General features: G+C 49.7%; 1 protein-coding gene and 1 long non-coding RNA gene across 2 annotated transcripts in view; one reads left to right on the forward strand and one right to left on the reverse strand.

Annotated features, from left to right (window-relative positions):
• LOC146788898 (uncharacterized) overlaps positions 1–20,299 on the forward strand; it is a 157,834-nt gene that overhangs the window by 118,229 nt on the left and 19,306 nt on the right. Inside the window, exon 2 of the long non-coding RNA XR_014969722.1 lies at positions 3,919–4,086. This is a non-coding gene — a long non-coding RNA (uncharacterized LOC146788898). The remainder of the gene's footprint in view (positions 1–3,918; positions 4,087–20,299) is intronic.
• Positions 1–20,299, reverse strand: part of LOC146788900 (receptor activity-modifying protein 1-like) — an 80,859-nt gene that overhangs the window by 31,326 nt on the left and 29,234 nt on the right. The window lies entirely within an intron of this gene.

Raw genomic sequence — 20,299 nt, forward strand, 5'->3', positions numbered from 1 at the left:
TATTAAATAATAGATACTGGGTGAGCAATTTGTACCATTCATCGCACATGTGTTGTAATCCGGTGCTACACGGGGAAATATATGACATTGACTGCTGGTCTGAGACTGGCCATCTGGAGCTGGAAAGGGTGCAAAAGTGCATTTTTCTTTTGAAGTTAAAATTAGAGATGTGGCAAGCCTGACTCTCACCTATTGCTAACCGACCTATTGCTACTAAAGACCACAAGCTCTGCAGGTACTACGTGTGGATACATCTATGACCACATCGGGAGCCATGACTCTTCTGTGCAGCGGGTAACGCACATCAGTAGCTTTTACAACCTCTGCATGTTTTGCCCACATTTCAGACACGGATATCATCTCATTCCAATTGTTTAGTGAGCAGAATTTGCAAGCCCTGATAAGATTTTCCCACCTGGGTACCTACCTTATGCTCCAGAAAAAGCTTACAAACTGGTACTAAAGTATGGTCCCCATATAGAAACAGAAACTTTTCAGGGGCAAAGATCTTAGGAAGTCAGATTATTTCTACCCTTGGAGTCCTACTTCCACGGCACTTGTTTTGTGTAAGCCACACTTCTGGTCTGTTGTACATGAATATATTAGCGTGTATTGCTTTAGTAGGCAAACTTTTCTAATAACTACGATCTGCTTCATCTTCTTCGAATGATGTCTCAGCATCCCCTGCAAGAGCAATCGTTAAATATAAGAAGACTCAGACATGTGCTTAAGTAAGTAAATGTTTGCAGTTCTCTAGAAACATAGATCTTGTTTTGCGGAAGTTAAAGCAAAATGCTGATAGGTTCTATTAGAGAACAGAGGAGAGAAAGAAAGGAGCACCTCTGTCAATAGATAGCGGTGGCAACTGGGTTGTAGCATTCATCAGCAGAAGATAATTTTACTTTTAATACCATATCATAGCACTGCCTTGTCACATCAGCAGCCACAACACTAACCATACCTCAGCCTGACCATTTCCTGTGCTTTCCATGACCTCAACATAGCTTTAGCGTTCCCATTGGGAGAATTGAATTTAGAATAGTGAGTCAGCGGGGTCAGAGCTCTAGCAGACGCACATGACGATCTGAATTTAGAACAGCAAATTTGCTATATCAGGGTCATGGTTCGAGCATCCACATTGGGAGAACTGAAGTTAAAGTAGTAAATGTGTCACATAAGGATCATGTTCTAGCATCCACATTGGGATAAATGAAGATAGAGTTTCAAAACTGCCAGGTTATGGTCATGGTTCTAGCATGTACTCTGGGATAATTAAAGATAGAGTAGTAAAACTGCCAGGTCATGGTTCTAGTATCCAAATTAGGAAAACTGAAGACAAAGTAGTAAAACTGAGAGGTGATGGTCCTAGAATCTACACTGGGAGAACTGAAGATAGAGTAGTAAAACTGCCAGGTCATGGTTCTAGTATCCAAATTAGGAAAACTGAAGACAAAGTAGTAAAACTGAGAGGTGATGGTCCTAGAATCTACACTGGGAGAACTGAAGATAGAGTACTAAAGCTGACAGGTCATGGTTCTAGCATCTACACTAGGAGAACTGAAGATAGAGTAGTAAATGGGTCACATGAGAGTCTTGACTCTAGCACCTACTCTGGGATAAATGAAGATAGAGTAGTAAAACTGCCAGGTCATTGTTTTAAAGTCCACATTGGGAGAATTGAAGTCAGAATAGTAAAGGTGCCAGGTCAAGGTCATGGCAGAATGAGGACATGACAGGTCGAGGTAATAACAAAGTGGATGTAATGGTCTGGTTGTATGTAGAGGCATTCAATGTAGTAATATGTAACTGTAACATCAGAGCAGAGAGCAAATGAACTGTGTACGGAACTCTACAGCGCACATTTGTCTCACTTGAAGATATCTTCCAGGCCCTCTTTAGTACAATTGTGCATTGCCCATCTATGTGACCAGATTGTAAAGTCTGCTTACCTATTATGATTAATTTGTTCATTTTGGACAAGCATTATCCATAAAAACAAGTCTCGCACAATAGGCATTATATGAAAATAAAGTGTTGATTCAAACAAGAAAGCAATATGGGCCTCTCCCAGCGACAGCCGAGCCATTCTTGTAGACACTGTAAAACTGCTTGGTATCATATGACATGAATGATGTAATGCATACAGAAGGATTACTGGACACAAACAATATCATAAGATTCACAAGGTTCAGGGCACAGAAAAACTATTTGTCCGCAGTTTCATGGAATAAGCATCCTGGATGGCCCGCACCCCCACGATCATAACCAAGACTCTTCAAGTCAATCTTTAAAAATGTACTCGACAGAGAGCATTTAACCCTTTAAAAGTTTGATACAATCGTCCAGCAGAGTATAACTGTGCCGCCTCTGAAAACACAGATGAATCTAGCTTGGTTGAGAAGCAAGACTTAATGGCATCTGCAGCTCAGCTTATATTAAAGTGCAAAAAAAAGTAAAGTTGCCACCTCTTTCAATCATCCCTGTAGTGAGGGAAGATCAATTTAAGATGTGATATTATTTCTCACACTGCTTTACTACAAGGGTGAAGGCTCTGGGTCTATTTCTTACTCTCCCATTTCATAGCTACTTCCCCATGGTTACCCACCTGGCCTATTTACATCATATGATATAATCACCTAGCCATGCTTCTTTCATTTACTCTTGTCCAACAGGCACAACTATCTTATCTTAACCCAGACCTATAATTCTTCTATGAAAATTCCCTCACTTCCAATGCACTGCAGTACCCCATCTGCCATATTTGGAGGTCCCTGCCACTCTGTTGAGGTATTTCGGACAAAAGTGCATTAGGTGACACAGCAAGAGTACTTCCATCATAAATGTAATGCCAGGCGGGCCACCATATCATGGCCGCTAAATCATCTTCAATTTTGGTTTTGGGAAATAAATCCCCAAAGTGGGAGGTTCTTACTGGTGAACAACAAAGGAGTGGGTTAGACGGCAGGGATTTTACTCCATGTGTGTAGATGTCATTTATTTCTCTGCCCACAATCACCATTCATCTAATGGTAGTATCATGCCCAAGGTTCCCCTATCAAGGACAGCGAGCAACCAATCAATACCACTGTGTCAGACCTACCTCTAGTCTCATCACCTGTAGGTCTTCCCTGAGTGATTTATGAAGGCTGTGGAGCTAGCATGTGGCTCATCCCAAATGCTCTTCGTTTGATTTACCGTACTGCTGCACGGTTCATAAGTCCTGCATGGAAGGCAGACCTCCTACATGTGACCAGGTATATAAGCCACGTTTAGGCTTCCCAAACTTGCTTTACAGACAGATTTTCAAGAAAGAAGGACCCTGCTTTTCCCTCTGCCATAGATCCAGTCCAGAGCCTGCAAGTCTCACATCTCTTCTTAATATCGACTGGCAATCGAAGAGAATATGAAAGACAAGAAGAAGCTCGAGAAAATCAAAAGAAGTCGCTTCGTGGAACAAGGTAAAGCACAGGTGTCTCGTGAAGTGCATTCACCTTGGTTCTCAATCTTCTCGTAATGGACCACAGAATCAAACTATTGAAGCGCTTCACTTGCCCTGATGGAAAATGTAAATATTGAGACTTTGGGATGATAGATACGGGTATCCTGTAAAGGAACAGGTATTGTCCATTGTGAGTGTTCCAGGTGAGACAGGGACATCACAGATTCATTGGACTTGAACTGATTGTGTGGGTTTTCCCAAATGGGTTGGAGAACAAGTTATTACGAGCACTAACATTTCCACAAAGGAACACGTGCCTTATGTCCAGACCTCTGCTGAACAGAGGCAATCCAGGTATAGCAGATCATTGTATTGTATCCACAACGCGTTCCCTGTTGTTGTACATAACTTATGGCAAATTGTAATATTCTGTTCAGATACTCTGTAATACTAACTACTGGCATGTGCTGTCCTTACAGGATTGATGAAAGCTCGCTGGAGGCTGGCGGGTACACTATGCGCTCGTATCTTGTGAGGTGAACAGCATTCCCAGAGAGTGAGGTGATGCCAGTCTCTCTCTCTGACAAAGTTCAAACATCTTTCGACGCGGCTTGCCTGGCCTTCACGTGATTCTGCTGCTTATTTAGGTAGGTAAAGCTTTATGCGATAAAAAATATCATAAAAGCACAACATACAATACAGGATAAAAAGGATCAAGTAAAACATTTGATGAATTATAAAATTGATCATAAATGTATCTAAAAATGGACTATGTTTCAGAATAAAACACTATGTACAAAGAGACACATTGTTAAAGGGATTGGTAAAAAAGGATAAAAACCGGACCTCAACAGCATTTCAATGTGCAAAAGTGGCAAGGTTTTTTTTCCTCAATAGCCAAATGCTTATTTCCTATTTGTTTCCTAACGTTATGTCTACCTCATATGACCTCCTGTGCCAAAAATAAAGATCTCACTCAACAAGATAGGATCAGCCAGCCATGTTTATCTCTTCTGATCTCCTCCACCAGGCATATCTAGACCATCTTAAATGATGTGACCAGTTTGTAATGCCTGAATCATTTGAACTCCTCTATCAAATACATCAATCCCACTGACATGATAAGCAAATCATGTCCGTCTCATTTGTTCTGATCAGTCTTTCATCCCTATAATAAAATCATTGTTGACATTTGTGACTATACTACTGGTGATTCTCCTAACCTCAAGATGCAACAGTAGCAATATTAACTCTCCTCGCCTTTACCTATTAATCCCCCTCTTAATCCCCTGGTATTCACCTTACAATCAAGATTTCACTTGTGGCTATTCCAGACACCTTGTTGGCAAAAATGTAAAAGCAATTCTGGACTTATTCTTTACTCGTTCATTTCTGTGACATAGTCTTCCTCATTCCTTATTTATCAACAACAGTTTTACAGACACAAACAGGCAACATGTGTTTCCCCCTCTTTACTTTTTCCATATTGTTAGACTCGGGGATCTCTGATTGGCGCAAGGATGTCCTTGTGTCAAGCAGGTACCCTCTCCTCCACGTCAGGGCAAAGGATAACCCCTTTTGGAATGACCCTTGCTCACCCTCTAGGTGCGTGGCGTGAGCAGCCAAGGCGATTCTTCAGGCGTTGTTGGTTAAGCAATTATAATCATACACACAGTAAAGACATTAATCTCCCCCAGAAACGGACACCAGGCTTAGGTATGTGAAAATACGCTTCTTTATATAAAAATAGTTATCTCAATATGCAGACTTATCACAAGACTAGTAACGTTGTTTCTATGCCACCAGATTATAAAGCAGGCTAAACGGTTCCTTAAGCGGATGCTTCTTTAGTCTTTTACCAATGTCACTTGGGGGATTCCAGTCTTGACTTACTTCAGGCCTACCGCGGCTCACGCATCTGTCGTGGGCGCGCCTGCGCCGTGCACAGCTCCCCCCGGCGGCTCCGGGGCAGCGGGAGGTGAGACGGGCGTGCGGTGCGGTGAGGATTTACGGGGAAGTAAGGCGGTGCGGGCACCGAGCCCGATACTGGAACTCCTTTAGCAATGTTGTGTGGAGAGTCGGCACGGGTCGGTGCGACGCTCAGCTTTGGGAAGTGTTCTTGGGTCCTCAATCAGCGGGTGTGGGCAGGTAGGCCGGCGCGGCCAGCGACCCTTAGCACGGCGGTGCAGGGGGGGGTCTCCACAGCGGGGCGGCGCGGCCTGAGGTGTTCCGAGGATAGCGAAGCGGGGTCACAGGGCACGGTCCGTGCAGCTGGTTGCCCGGCGAAGATCACGATCGTCGGAAGGATTCCGGCGGGAGGGATGACAGCGCTTTCAGCGCGCTCCAGTGACAGGCGGTGACAGGGGCACAGACAACCTAGCCCGGGGACAGAGAGCGGCTCCGGACGGAGCGGGGCTCTCACGGGGTTAAGGCGGCGAGCTCCCGAGTGTCACGGCCCTAGGAGGGGGCGATGAGGGGCGCAGCCCCTTTCCAGCGGGATGCACACACGGCTCGAATTGGAGGACGAGCAAAAGCACAGAGAACCCACTGGTCCTGGGGTTCAGTTCAGGGGGCAAGCACAGAACAAGCCCTTGGAGAATGTTCAAGCACAAAGCAGCAAAGTCTTTTCAGCAAGTCTTTTCCTCTCCTTTCTCAGCAAGGCAAGCAGCAGGCCAGTCCTTCCAGCGTCTTCTTCTCCTCCTAGTCGGGCAGAGGTTCTTTGTGGTAAACAGGATTCTGATTTGCAAGGAGCAGGGCTCCTACTTTTATACCACATTTCTTTTTGTTCTTTCAGGCCGAGGGGGGCCTTCGCATAACCGTTCTCAGTCCTGAGCACTTTGTTGGGGGTACTCTGACTTCTGCTTTCAGTATGAGGGGCAGGCACATCAGCCGCTCCACAGGAGGTGGAGCCGGCATTCAGGGGGCAAGTACTTGCAGGAGCACCTTGTGGACAGCGCTTCGGCCGTCCTGGGCCAGGTGCAGGCTGAGTCATCAGTCGCTCCCCAGGGGGCGGAGCCAGCATTGTGGTAGTGGAGCACTGCCCTATTCAGAGTCCAAGGGGCACTCCCACCTCCCACCAAGGTGTCCTCCTGCCATTCGCTACCTGTCGTCCCCCCAGCCCTGTCACTCACATAGCCCAGACAGTCAGATACACGCACAGCAGAGGCGGGCTGAAATGGTCAAGCGAGTAAATACTAACTTTCTAAAAGTCGTATTTACAAACCCAGGATAGTAAAATAAACTTGGCTACAAGAAGTATTTTATCATTCCGAGTTCAGGCATATGAAACTTATCTCTCTACCATGTTCCCTGAGCCTGCTGGGATTATAGAATGTAATAATTCCAGCAGCTCATCTGGCCTAAGGGGAACAGGCAGCCTTGCAATAGTGAACCACGAATATGGCGGTAATTCACTACTAGGACAGGCCACACACTCAGGGCTTGTCCTACCTTACACCTTCAATGCACCCTGCCCGTGGGCCTACCAGAGGGGTGACTAACATGAGGCAAAGGGAAGGTTTTGGAGGCGGGCAAGTGTGTGCACTTGTCCGGCCAGCGTGACAGTACGGGACTGCACGCGGGGTCTGCAGTGGCAGACCCAGGACACATTTTACATGGCCGCTGGTGTGGGTGGCGCAACCAGCGCTGCAGCCCACTAGCGGCATTGGCACTCACAAGCCCTGGCACTCCGGGTGCACTTTACTGGGGACTGACAGTGAATCCAATAAACCAATCATGTATATCAATTATGAGCACTTTATCTAGGGAGCACTTGCGCTGCGACACGGATGAGCCGTGGCGCGGCGCCCTGAGCGGACAACACCAGCAAAACAATCGAGGCACACCATCAAAAAGTGGAAGGGAAACTCACGCCAAGGTGCCAGGTCTAACACGTGTCCCCTCCAGCAGAAATATGGGGAGAACTACCCTTGCCAAAGGGGTTCCTCGTCACTAAGGCGGAAATACCTGGACAGACCGTCAGCGTTGGCGTGATCTGTACCAGGACGGTGTTCCACCGTAAAGTCCATACCCTGTAGGGAGATGGACCACCTCAACAGCTTTGGGTTCTCACCCCTCATTTGCATCAACCATCTGAGGGGCCTGTAGTCCGTCTGAACCCGGAAGTGAGACCCAAACAAGTAGGGTCTTAGCTTCTTCAGCGCCCAGACCACAGCAAATGCTTCTCGCTCAATTGCACTCCACCTACTTTCCCGTGGAAGTAACCTCCTACTGATGAAGGCTACGGGTTGGTCCCAGCCCTCCTCAGTCATCTGTGAGAGAACAGCCCCTACACCATGCTCTGAAGCGTCTGTCTGCACTAGGAATTCCTTGGAGAAGTCAGGGGCCAAGAGCACGGGCGCCGTGCACATGGCAGTCTTCAGGGTGTCAAAAGCTTTCTGACAGGTGTCAGTCCAGATCACTTTCCGGGGCTGCTTCTTGGAAGTCAGCTCTGTCAAGGGGGCAACAATCGTTCCATAGCCCTTGACAAACCTCCTGTAGTACCCAGTGAGCCCCAGGAAGGCCCTCACTGCGGTCTGCGTCTTGGGGGGTTCCCAAGTCAGGATGGTCTCAATTTTGGGTTGCAAGGGTGCCACCTTGCCACTCCCCACTTGGTGTCCCAAGTACACCACGGAACCCTGCCCGATCTGGCACTTGCTTGCCTTGATCGTGAGGCCTGCTTGGCGCAGAGCCATCAACACTTCCCAGAGGTGGCGCAGGTGCTCGGGCCAGGTGGCACTGAACACTGCGATGTCATCCAGGTAGGCGGCACTGAACTCATCCAGCCCAACCAATACCTGGTTGACCAACCTCTGAAAGGTGGCAGGGGCATTCTTCATTCCAAATGGCATGACCCGGAACTGGAAGTGCCCATCTGGTGTGGAGAATGCTGACCTCTCTTTGGCCCCATCAGTCAAGGCGATCTGCCAGTACCCAGACGTTAAATCAAACGTGCTGAGGAACCGGGCAGCCCCCAGCCGATCAATGAGCTCATCAGCTCTGGGGATGGGGTGCACGTCAGTCTTAGTTACTGAATTGAGTCCTCTGTAGTCCACACAGAACCAGAGTTCAGGTGTGGCTCCCGGCGCAGCAGCTTTGGGGACCAAGACCACGGGGCTGGACCAAGGACTGCTGGAGGACTCAACCACCCCTAACGCAAGCATTTTGGAGACCTCCTCCTTGATGCAAGCTCTGACCCTGTCAGTTACCCTGTAAGCCTTGTGCTTCACAGGTAAGCTGTCTCCTGTGTCCACATCATGGACGCACCAATCTGTGACACCAGGAACCAGGGAGAACCTATCTGGAAACTGCCCCAGCAAGTGGCGGCAATCTTCCTGTTGTTCAGGCGTCAGGGTGGGTGAGAGGTTAACTCCATCCACTGACCCATCTTTCTCAGAGGCTACTAAGAGGTCAGGAAGAGGCTCAGTCTCCTCCTCCATTCCATCATCAGTGGCCAGCAGCATGCCCACTTCGGTCCTCTCTAAGTGGGGCTTAAGGCGGTTAACATGTAGGACCCTCAAAGGGTTCCTGTGAGACTGCGGGCCCGATTCACAGAACTAACTTAAGACAAAATCCTAAACTTACTACCATTTTGGTATTCACAGAAGGCACTTACTCATTTTGGTATTCACAGAAGGCACTTACTCATTTCAGTATTCACAGAAGTTAGGACTCCTAACTTTAGGACTCCTAAATGCCTTCTGTGACTACCGAAAGTCTTAAAATTAGGATTTTTCTCAGTTTAGTAGTAGTATAGTTAGGACTCCTAACTTTAGGACTCCTAAATGCCTTCTGTGAATACCGAAATTCTTAAAATTAGGATTTTTCTCAATTTAGTAGTCCTAAGTCTAAACTTAGGACTACTAAATTCAGAAAAATCCTAATTTTAAGACTTTCGGTATTCACAGAAGGCATTTAGGAGTCCTAAAGTTAGGAGTCCTAATTATACTACTACTAAACTGCGAAAAATCCTAATTTTAAGACTTTCGGTATTCACAGAAGGCATTTAGGAGTCCTAAAGTTAGGACTCCTAACTTCTGTGAATACCGAAATGCGTAAGTGCCTTCTGTGAATACCAAAATGAGTAAGTGCCTTCTGTGAATACCAAAATGGTAGTAAGTTTAGGATTTTTTCTTAAGTTAGTTCTGTGAATCGGGCCCTGCATGTCCACCAAGTAGGTGATAGGACTTTTGCGCTCCACAACCTCAAATGGACCTGTCCACTTATCCTGAAGTGCACAAGGCTCCACTGGGGCCAAGACCCACACCTTTTGTCCAGGTTGAAGCTCTACCAGAGTGGCATTCCGGTCGTACCACCGCTTCATCTCCTCCTGGCTGGCTTCCAGATTTGCCTCAGCAAGTTGCCTGAAACGCCTAGTCTGGTTCCTGAAGGCCAGCATGTAACTGTATACATTCTGGGGAGGTTTCCTGGAAGATTGCTCCCAGCCTTCCTTTACCAAACTCAGAGGTCCTCTTACCGGGTGACCATACAGAAGCTCAAAGGGGCTGAACCCTAGATACTTCTGTGGCACCTCTCGGTAAGCAAAGAGCAGGCATGGCAAGAGGACGTCCCACTTACGCCTCATTGGACCGTCTAGGCCCATGATCATGCCTTTGAGGGTTCGGTTGAATCTCTCAACCAACCCATTTCCTTGGGGGTGGGAAGGAGTGGTGAACTTGTAAGTTACCCCACACTCCTTCCACAAGGATTTCATATATGTGGATATGAAATTGGTCCCCCTGTCGCTCACCACCTCTAGAGGGAATCCCACTCTGGAGTAAATTCCCATCAGTGCCCGTCCCACCACGGGGGCCGTCACTGTCCTCAGAGGGATGGCTTCAGGGTACCGGGTGGCATGATCCACCAAGACCAGGATGAACCTGTTGCCCAGGGCTGTCTTGGGGTCCAGAGGCCCAACAATATCAATACCCACTCGCTGGAATGGCGTACCGACCACGGGGAAGGGTTGCAGAGGAGCCTTGTGCTTCCCCCCGCTCTTACCACTTGCCTGGCAAGTCTGACAGGTTCTGCAGTAGGAATCTGAATTCTTGTGCATTTGGGGCCAGTAAAAGTGGGTGACAAGCCTGTCATAGGTCTTGTCCATCCCCAAATGTCCTGCTAAAGGCACATCATGAGCCAGCCCCAGTAGGAAGGTTCTGAACTTCTGGGGTACCACCAGCACACGGGCTGACCCAGGTTCAGCAGCCTTAGGCTCTGAATACAGGAGGTCACTCTCCCAGTACACGTAGTGTGTTTTGGCCTGAACACCATTGGCCTGGTCTGCAGCCTGCTGCCGCATACCCACGAGAGAAGGGCATTCTTTCTGCTCCCTGCAGAATTCCTCCCTGGAGGGGCCTCCTTCTTGCTGCCAATGGGTCAGCTCAGGCAGGTCCCCCAGTTCGGCAATCTGTTCCCCGGTAGGCTCCAGAGCATCCCCCTCAGGGTCTGCTTCCTCCTGGGCCGTGGGAACTTTGGGGGCCGGTTTCCCGCGCCTCCTGCGCCTTCTCCCTAAGGCCGGTTCCTGGACCTCTCCCTCAGGCTCCAGGACCCTTTCAACACCCCTACTGGCTGCCATGGACCGGGTGGTCACGCACGCCCAGTCGGGTAGACCCACCATCCTCAGATGCGTGGTCTTCTCTACCTTTTCCCACGGGGAGCTCTCCAGGTCGTTCCCTAGCAGACAGTCTACAGGCATGTCAGTTTTCACAGCGACTTATAGAGTACCAGAGACCTCCCCCCACTCAAAGGGAACTTGAGCCATTGGACAACGACTCTCTATGTTGTCAGCATTGACAACCCTACAGTAGGCATTGGGTAAAATCTGCTCTTGAGACACCAGGTGTTGCCTCACCGAGGTCACGCTGGCTCCTGTATCTCTAAGAGCCTCAACCTTCTTTCCATTGATGGTCACTACTCACTGTCTCCTAGCGAGACTAGGGTCATATGTGCAGGACCCCCACCCCCCTGGACTGCTACCTCCTCCCCAAAATTAACATTAGCTACTTGCCGGGGTGGAGCACCAGTGGGTGCTGTCTTACCAAACAGGCGACACTTAGGATCAGTGGCAATGTGACCCGGGTCACCACACCTGTAACAATTGAAGGGCCCCTTTGGAAAAGGCCTACCTGTCGGGCCCCGTTCTGCTGCGGGGGTGGGGGAGGCTGAGAACCCTTCTGCTGGTTCCCTTGGGAATTACTTTGGGGGCCTTTTTGGAACCCTTTCTTTTTACCCTTGTCCCCCCCACTCTTCTGCTGGGGACCCTGCCCACCTTTGGCGGAGTCTCCCACTTGACCCTTGTGGAACCTGGTGCTGAGCCAGCGGTCCGCCTCCTCAGCAAGCTTCCTCGGGTTGGACAGCTTGCTATCAATCAGGTGCTGGCGTAGCTCAGGAAAACATTGACTGGACAAGTGCTCCCATGCAATTAAATCAAGCAGCCCTTGATAATCATTCACTTTGCTACCCTTCACCCAACCATCCAGTGCTCTGCAAAAAAAAGTTACATACTCCACATACGTACTCTCAGGGATCTTCTTAGTCTCCCTGAACCTTTGTGTATATAGCTCAGTAGTTAACCGATACCTGGTCATTAAAGCTTCCTTCATATGGGGGTATGAGGCTTGGAGATCTAAGGGTAAATCTAACAGTGTGTCACGCCCTTCAGCAAGGAACCTTCCCCACAACCCCGCTCCCCAGTCTTTCTCAGGGACCCGGTGTGAAGACATGGCCACCTCATAGGCTCTAAACCACTGCCCTATGTCATCCTTTCTAAAATACTCCTTAACTACATCTTTGGGGATGTACACCTTGGACTCTACCTGCACCGGCGGAGTGCTGCCACCAGAAGGAGCTGTGTCCAAACTTTTCGCCTTCAGCTCCAACTCCTTCAATCTTATATCATGATCCATTTGGCGTTGTTGTGCCTCCAAGGCCAACTTCTGCTTTTCCATTTCCATTTGTCCTGCCAACTTTGCCATCTCCATTGCATGCGCCCTGTCTGCTGCCCTGTCTGCCAGCTCCTCTGGGGACAGGACTCTGCTGGGCTCTCCAAAGTTGTCGGGTGGGATGATGTCCCCCGCATTCTGTGGGTCCCTTGACTCCTTCCAGGCTCTCAACGCCTTGGTGTACTGGTTCTTCCTCTTGAATCCAGCATGGGGAATTCGGAGTTTTACACTGTAGCCTTTCAATTGCTCTACTGTGTAACCCTCCAGTCTCTCCCAATCCACCTCATCTATTCCAGAAATCACAGAGAGTGCTCTTCCAGCAGGGAGTGAGCCAGGCATGGTTGCAATAATGGCAGATGTCTCAACAAAGTTCAAAAATGAAAACTTGTGGCTGCGTAACTTGGTCTGCTCTCACTATCTGGTGATTAATAATTCACTGTAGGCAAATTACAAATGCAAATCCGAAATCCCAGCCGCTGCCAACAATGTTAGACTCGGGGATCTCTGATTGGCGCAAGGATGTCCTTGTGTCAAGCAGGGACCCTCTCCTCCACGTCAGGGCAAAGGATAACCCCTTTTGGAATGACCCTTGCTCACCCTCTAGGTGCGTGGCGTGAGCAGCCAAGGCGATTCTTCAGGCGTTGTTGGTTAAGCAATTATTATCATACACACAGTAAAGACATTAATCTCCCCAAGAAACGGCCACCAGGCTTAGGTATGTGAAAATACGCTTCTTTATATAAAAATAGTTATCTCAATATGCAGACTTATCACAAGACTAGTAACGTTGTTTCTATGCCACCAGATTATAAAGCAGGCAAAACGGTTCCTTAAGCGGATGCTTCTTTAGTCTTTTACAAATGTCACTTGGGGGATTCCAGTCTTGACTTACTTCAGGCCTACCGCGGCTCACGCATCTGTCGTGGGCGCGCCTGCGCCATGCACAGCTCCCCCCGGCGGCTCCGCGGCAGCGGGAGGTGAGACGGGCGTGCAGTGTGGTGAGGATTTACGGGGAAGTAAGGCAGTACGGGCCCCGACCCCGATACTGGAACTCCTTTAGCAACGTTGTGTGGAGAGTCGGCACGGGTCGGTGCGACGCTCAGCTTTGGGAAGTGTTCTTGGGTCCTCAATCAGCGGGTGTGGGCAGGTAGGCAGGCGCGGCCAGCGACCCTTAGCACGGCGGTGCAGGGGGGGTCTCCACAGCGGGGGCGGCGCGGCCTGAGGTGTTCCGAGGATAGCGAAGCGGGGTCACAGGGCACGGTCCGTGCAGCTGGTGGCCCGGCGAAGATCACGATCGTCGGAAGGATTCCGGCGGGAGGGATGACAGCGCTTTCAGCGCGCTCCAGTGGCAGGCGGTGACAGGGGCGCAGACAACCTAGCCGGGGGACAGAGAGCGGCTCCGGACGGAGCGGGGCTCTCACGGGGTTAAGGCGGCGAGCTCCCGAGTGTCACGGCCCTAGGAGGGGGCGATGAGGGGCGCAGTCCCTTTCCAGCGGGATGCACACACGGCTCGAATTGGAGGACGAGCAAAAGCACAGAGAACCCACTGGTCCTGGGGTTCAGTTCAGGGGGCAAGCTCAGATCAAGCCCTTGGAGAATGTTCAAGCACAAAGCAGCAAAGTCTTTTCAGCAAGTCTTTTCCTCTCCTTTCTCAGCAAGGCAAGCAGCAGGCCAGTCCTTCCAGCGTCTTCTTCTCCTCCTAGTCGGGCAGAGCTTCTTTGTGGTAGACAGGATTCTGATTTGCAAGGAGCAGGGCTCCTACTTTTATACCACATTTCTTTTTGTTCTTTCAGGCCAGGGGGTCCTTCGCATAACCGTTCTCAGTCCTGAGCACTTTGTTGGGGGTACTCTGACTTCTGCTTTCAGTATGAGGGGCAGGCACATCAGCCGCTCCACAGGAGGTGGAGCCGGCATTCAGGGGGCAAGTACTTGCAGGAGCACCTTGTGGACAGCGCTTCGGCCGTCCTGGGCCAGGTGCAGGCTGAGTCATCAGTCGCTCCCCAGGGGGCGGAGCCAGCATTGTGGTAGTGGAGCACTGCCCTATTCAGAGTCCAAGGGACACTCCCACCTCCCACCAAGGTGTCCTCCTGCCATTCGCTACCTGTCGTCCCCCCAGCCCTGTCACTTACATAGCCCAGACAGTCAGATACACGCACAGCAGAGGCGGGCTGAAATGGTCAAGCGAGTAAATACTAACTTTCTAAAAGTCGTATTTACAAACCCAGGATAGTAAAATAAACTTGGGTACAAGAAGTATTTTATCATTCCAAGTTCAGGCATATGAAACATATCTCTCTACCATGTTCCCTGAGCCTGCTGGGATTATGGAATGTAATAATTCCAGCAGCTCATCTGACCTAAGGGGAACAGGCAGCCTTGCAATAGTGAACCACGAATATGGCGGTAATTCACTACTAGGACAGGCCACACACTCAGGGCTTGTCCTACCTTACACCTTCAATGCACCCTGCCCGTGGGCCTACCAGAGGGGTGACTAACATGAGACGAAGGGAAGGTTTTGGAGGCGGGCAAGTGTGTGCACTTGTCCGGCCAGCGTGACAGTACGGGACTGCACGCGGGGTCTGCAGTGGCAGACCCAGGACACATTTTACATGGCCGCTGGTGTGGGTGGCGCAACCAGCGCTGCAGCCCACTAGCGGCATTGGCACTCACAAGCCCTGGCACTCCGGGTGCACTTTACTGGGGACTGACAGTGAATCCAATAAACCAATCATGTATATCAATTATGAGCACTTTATCTAGGGAGCACTTGCGCTGCGACACGGATTAGCCGTGGCGCGGCGCCCTGAGCGGACAACACCAGCAAAACAATCGAGGCACACCATCTAAAAGTGGAAGTGAAACTCACGCCAAGGTGCCAGGTCTAACACATATTTAGCATAAACTCAATACACAAGACTTCTTCAGTGAACAACAGGATTCAGACAGTTTCTGGGATCCTCCCTCGCCTGCCTTGTTTGCATGGCAGGCTTCAGGAGGATGAGCAAGAGATTCTGTGAGCTTCAAAGACAAGATTTTCATCACATCAGCACTCTCAGGTACTGAAATACCCTCTAGGATTACTTTAGTCATGTTGCCACAACGCTCCATAAAAAGCACTGGCAATGTCAATAGGGCTGGTTATAAAGGAACGTTGTTTTGTAATGTGTAGCAATACAAGCAAATAGCTTGTAGAATAATATTGGTGTAGGTTATAAGATCAGGTGACAGTTTCACTGCCAAGCCAGACTAAAATTATATGTAGGTTAATGACTTTCCTCCTCCCATCTGTGCTGCTCCCAGAGAAAAACTGCATACATTTTTAAAAACATTTAATAGCATTACAATGTCATTCGTGTGTCCCTGAAAGTTCAAGTTCAGGCAGCTGAATAAATAAACATATATATATATGCCTTTTATGAGGAAAATATTTCTGTGCAAATTCTTTGCTTTTGCTTGTATAATGCAGCACAAAATAGGCGACTGGACAACCAGAAATACTTTTATCCAATGCATTAACCATTTTATTTTAAGACTTGAGTGTGTGGTGGGTCCAGCTCTTTTTGTTGCCATTTAAAGAAACAACCATTTTTAGGTCTCGCATATAGGCAGCGCATGCGCCGCCTCTACGAGGCATTACATAATCTGTATACTTCGGTGACACTCCTCCTCTTGCCGGTAGTTTCTCCTGCTGCTTGCCATTCCTTAACTGTGGCATTTATTTTGTTAGCGGGCTTATGGTTGGCTTGCGGTCCAATGCGGCACTTCCGTTTTGCTTCCCTTCGGCTGGAAGCAGCACCGACCAACTATAGTTTTGTTCCGCTGCTCGGCGTTATCTGTTCCTGTAGGGACTACTTCCTTGTTTGTCCCATGATGCAGTCTCTGCTGGGAATCCTGTCGCACCCAGATCCCGGATTGCCATCTGGGGAGCAGCGCTTGTGCTGACGCTGCTCCCACTACATCCAAGAAGACCTCCTGCCGCTGCCCTGCGGCAGTTCTGCAGCTCCTGGGCGGCGGGAGACCATCGGCTTCCCCTGCTCTGCCTGTGTGGCGAGATACTTCTCCATAATGCCTCCGGGATCTGACTTGTTAAAACTGCAGTTGCCAGCTCCTACCTGCCCAGCAGTCCTGGCCTCCACCCCACCTTCCCATGCTGTATGTAGCGCATACCTTCTCCTCTCCAGATTGCAGCAGGCGCCCCTCCCACTCTATATACTCCCTCCAGCAGCGTATATAATACCTTTCCTAGGCTGCACTTATCGCTCTTGTCGCTTCAACCCATTCTTCTTCTTCCCCAGCGGCCTTAAATAACAACCAATGACCATAACTGCTCTCCCTAAAGATAAGAAAGTGCTTCGCCGGACGAAACGGCGAAAGGAGCCTTCGGAGCTCGTCACGCTCCGACACATGGTTGCTCGCCAAAGTTTATTGGGGCAGTAAAGAACAAATTCCTAACCTTGTGAAATCACATTTGAGAACAGACAAACACTTGCGGTGTTGTGAGCCTCTTAACAGTCACATGTTCACAAGTAATTCTACTATTTATAATGGGGTTCTGTTTTAACATGTGCCAAGGGATGCTACTTTGTGTCTGCTCTTTGTGTCTGCTTGTGCAGCGTGTTTGTGAGCTGTGACTGTGCCGCTGAGGGTCTCCGTGCTTCTAACATCCATTGCTACCCACCACCACCACTGTCCTGGCCTCACTCGATCTAGTGTCTGTCCACACCGCTGCCCCAGTATCTTAGGGTACTGGGGGTATTTGTGGAAGAGTTGGGCGTGGGCGCAGTTTTGCACTTCAGTGTGGCAGGAAGAGGGAGACGGTCCTCGCTCTTCTTCTTCCTGCAGCTGAAAATGTCTTACACAAACTATGTACCTGGCTGTGCGTTGTAGCTTCTGTATGGGAGATATGTGGAGCTGGTGTCCGGCCTGGGATTTGCATGCAAGGGCAGGCTCGAGCTCAGCTTTCGTGCAGACAACAGCCCAGGAGTATTTCACATATTACACTCATGTTTTACGAAAGTGGTGCATATCTCAAGTGGGGAAAAAACGCACTTTCGCCCACATTTAATCCCGGTGTATTGGTGACAATGCAGTGCTCTTTTTTAAAAATATATACACTAACCGCATCTTGAGGCCCTTGGATTGCCGTCGGGTTGTCCTTTTGTTCTTCTTTGTCGTCTTCCAGCCAGCAACTCGCCGGACCCACTGCGCGGGTCCCGCAGCGCGCCAGACTATCGCGGGAGTTGTGAGAAGGGGCTGCCTGATACCTGGGGCGAGTGTATCCTGACCAGGGCTGCGAGCAGTGGGGACTCCATTGCCCAGGAGTCCCTGCGAGCCCAACCAGTCACACCTGGGCTGCTCTCCCTGACCGCCACGCCCCCCCGCCCACGGGAGTAAAAGCGGACTGTCAACCCACCACCAGCGGGACACTAACCGCATCTTGAGGCCCTTGGATTGCCGTCAGGTTGTCCTTTTGTTCTTCTTTGTCGTCTTCCAGCCAGCAACTCGCCGGACCCGCTGCGCGGGTCCCGCAGCGTGCCAGACTATCGCGGGAGTTGCCAGAAGGGGCTGCCTGATACCTGGGGCGAGTGTATCCTGACCAGGGCTGCGAGCAGCGGGGACTCCATTGCCCAGGAGTCCCTGCGAGCCCAACCAGTCACACCTGGGCTGCTCTCCCTGACCGCCACGCCCCCACCGCTCATTATTTTCTCTAATTCAGGAGCGTAGTTCCCTGCTGCGCGGGAGCGCCCGGGGCTAAGCCCGGGCAAAGGGCGGGCCGTTTGAGGCCGTTCGAGGACGGGAGAGACCGGACCGGGCCATCTCTCTAACTTCCATTCATCCGGAACTTACACTAAAATCGTACGTACTGTTACCTTATTGACATTGCACCTGTGAGTTCCCAAAGATTCAGCTTTACTGACTATCTGTTTATATAAGACGTTAACTCCTTGTATTGGTCTAACAGGAACAATGGTCTTAACTAGAGGAAATAAAACCAAAGTATCGGGGGTGGAGGCAAGCTTTTAGGTCCCATGGACGACTTCATCACCAAGTCAAACTCATTCATAGACCAAAGTATTAGTCTGATGGAAGGTAGGGTGTCTTTGGATTTAGCGCTCGCTAAGAGATCCTCCATGGGCAACTTAGCGGATGCAAGAACCCCCGTAATAGACAACAACTCTGGGCGAAGGACGCTTTGTGAGGGTAGGCGTAGCCTACCAAACAATGTGGACCTGTCGGCCTCCCAGCTTTCCGATCTCCAGATAAGCTCAGACTTAGAAAGGACATCAGAGCTGATACCCCAAATCACACCGGATGAAACAAGGCAAGCAAGAGGGAGGAGGGAGGGCGCTATAAGGAAAAGAAAGAATGATCTGAAAAATCCCATCCCCAATGAGATCAGTGACACGCCTAGTAGGAAAGAGAACGCACCCCCTAGAGCTGAACAGGTAGTAGATTCTGTGATCATAAATCAGTCCGCACATGATACTCCAGACCCCTTTAGCCTGGAATTCTCCACTCATTCACCCTGTAGGAAGGAAATAAGCGATAGCAATAACTCACAACTGCTACATAATATTGCAGATCTATTGAAATCTTTCCTTGCACCAGTAGAAGCAAGATTATTACAGATAGAGAACCAGCTATCTAATTTTATAAACCTCACAAAGTCCAAGCAAGTGCCGGGGGCCCAAAAAATGGGGGGAAACAAACAGACTCTTCTCAAGCCCGCAGCCATACAAAAGAATGTACCTATACCTTTAAATGTAACACCTAAACCAACACCCCCTGAAACATTAAATATTAACAGAGTAGCGAAACCTTCCACTAATGCTACCATAACCTTACCCCAGGGTAATGCTCTGTCAGCAACAACACCGGCGCCTAAAACATCGGCACCCAAAAAATCGGCGCCTAAAACTCCGGCTCCCAAAACACCTGCCCCAAAAACTTCGGCCCCAGTTTCCAACAGAGGTGACCCTAGGGGACCTCCCGAAGCTAGATTCGCTGTTGATATGCCACCGGAAGCATGTCCCTTTGTAGTTGTAATGACAGGTGTGCCCGAGTTAGTGGATTACAATGCAGAACCTACGTGGTCACTGAAAAACAAGGCCCAACATTGGCTAAATACCAATCGCCCTATTCCAGCAACTTGGCCATGTAGGATTCTGATGGTACGTAGGACTCCCTAGGTGGGAAACGGCAGAAAAACAATACCGGGAGATTGTATTGTGATTACATTCGAAGACCCCCGAGTGGTAGATTATATTTGCTCTTGGGAGTACCCGAGTGTAAATGGAGGTATAGGCACCAAGCGACTTTCCTTTTTCTACCCTTCAAGACATCGCAATGGTTCTTTTAACCCCTTCCATGCCCATGACGGAACGGTTCCGTCATGAGCATCGGTTGCGCTGTGCTCATGACGGAACCGTTCCGTCATGGGCCCGCCCGCGCTCGAACCCTTCAGCACCGCGGGGGAATTCCCGCAGCGCTGAAGGGGTTAATGATCATGACAGCCCCAGGGAAGTAGCAGCTCCCCGTCACTGTGAATATGGCAACCCAAGGCAAATAGTGGACCCTCGTCACCATGATTATGATAGTTCCTGGCACACAGTGGGGCCACGTCATTTGGGAGGAGGATGGGATGATTGGGGTCCGCACACACAGAGGACGGCCTATAGAGAGCTGCCTCGCTGGGATGCCTGGTCCAGCATCCCGACGATGAATAGGTTTAGTGGCCTTAAAACGGTCGACTGACCACTAACGGCGACCGAATCTACTAATCCTAAGACACCCCATTTAACGCCTAAAGTAAAAACAATTTGCCTAGCAAATGAAGATGCGGCGATTAACACAGAACTGCAGCCCCTACCTATCCTCTTCTGGAATGTTGCGGGTCTTCGCCCCAAAATTGAGGATG

This window comes from Triturus cristatus, chromosome 10 (assembly GCF_964204655.1).
Source record: "Triturus cristatus chromosome 10, aTriCri1.1, whole genome shotgun sequence".
Taxonomy (NCBI): Eukaryota; Metazoa; Chordata; class Amphibia; order Caudata; family Salamandridae; genus Triturus; species Triturus cristatus.